This window comes from Eucalyptus grandis, chromosome 10 (genome assembly GCF_016545825.1).
Source record: "Eucalyptus grandis isolate ANBG69807.140 chromosome 10, ASM1654582v1, whole genome shotgun sequence".
Taxonomy (NCBI): Eukaryota; Viridiplantae; Streptophyta; class Magnoliopsida; order Myrtales; family Myrtaceae; genus Eucalyptus; species Eucalyptus grandis.
In genome coordinates, this window is record NC_052621.1 from 37,858,187 (window position 1) to 37,859,632 (window position 1,446).

Sequence of the window (1,446 nt, forward strand, 5' to 3'; positions counted from 1 at the left end):
ATGGTGAAATCGGATGCTCTAACATATTTATCTGATTGATTTTACTGCATTTAGTCTTCAAGTTTTGTTTTTAATTTATTCTAAATTATATTTTGATTTGTTAGATAAATTTTAGAATTAATCTATTTTAGTATTTAATTAGTTTATTAATCATCGATCTCCGTGGGACGATACTTTTTCTCATCATTATATTACTTGTTCGATACGTGCACTTGCGTTTAGAATTTTACGAACAAGTTTTTGGCGCCGTTGCCGGGGATCGTTTGTTTAATACTAATTAATATTGATACCAGTTAATTCTAAATTTAATCTAGCTTTCGTTTTGTTTTTTATTCTTCAGGGTGTACATCAGTTTATGACACGTAGCCAACAAGGGAACTTGTTGAACTTGATCCAGAAATCGAGCGTACATTCAAAAGGCGACTAAGAGAACAGAAAAATCACGCTAAGATGGCAGACGGTGAGAATGAAAATCTACGTAAACTTTTAAGAGATTATGCTGCCCCAACAGTTCAAGGCACCACATCAAGTTTCAGAAGACCTGCAATTCAAGCAAACAACTTTGAGATCAAACCGTCACTCATTCAGATGCTTCAACAATCGGTGCAATTCAGTGGGCTACCAAGTGATGATCCAAACGCTCACATCGATGCTTTTCTTGAAATCTGTGACACCATTAAATATAATGGAGTTACAGATGATGCTATTAGATTGAGATTATTTCCATTCTCTCTTAGAGACAAAGCTAAAAGTTGGCTTTCTTCTCTTCCTGCAGGATCAATTACTACATGGAATGATATGGCTCAGAAATTTCTTGGTAAGTTCTTTCCACCTGCAAAGTCTGCGAAGATGCGTAACGATATTACTAATTTTATGCAGATGGATAATGAATCATTATATGAAGCATGGGAAAGATTCAAAGAATTTCTTAGGAGATGCCCACATCACGGACTACCCGTATGGATGCAAGTACAAACTTTTATAATGGCTCTAGTGCAAATCTTCGTTCTATGATTGATGCAGCTGTAGGGGGAACTTTAAATAATAAAACACCAGAAGAAGCCTACAATTTATTAGAAGAGATGGCGTCCAATAGTTATCGGTGGCCTGCGAGAGATTACCAATGCGAAAAGTTAGCGGAGTTCATGAAGTTGATGCTTTTGCTGCAATTGCTGCACAATTTGAAACACTCAACAAAAAGCTAGATAATATGAGTGTTTCAACCATGAAAATTCACAATTTGACATGTGATTTTTGTGGTGGAGGACATGTTAGCACAGAGTGTCAGGTAGATAATACTTTCAAACAACTTAGTGAAAATTCTAACTTTGTTGGGAATTTTAACAGGTCACAGAATAATCCCTACTCCAACACATACAATCCGAGATGGCGCAATCATCCAAATTTTTCATGGAAGAATCAGAATGTGACGAGATCACCTGGATT

The 1,446-nt window shown here is 36.0% G+C and overlaps 1 non-coding gene across 1 annotated transcript; it reads right to left on the reverse strand.

Moving 5' to 3' along the window:
• Positions 1 to 847: 847 nt before the first annotated feature.
• On the reverse strand, positions 848 to 953 carry LOC120289291. The gene has a single exon (XR_005547215.1). It is a non-coding gene; the product is annotated as a small nucleolar RNA R71 (small nucleolar RNA).
• Between the last annotated feature and the right edge of the window lie 493 nt (positions 954 to 1,446).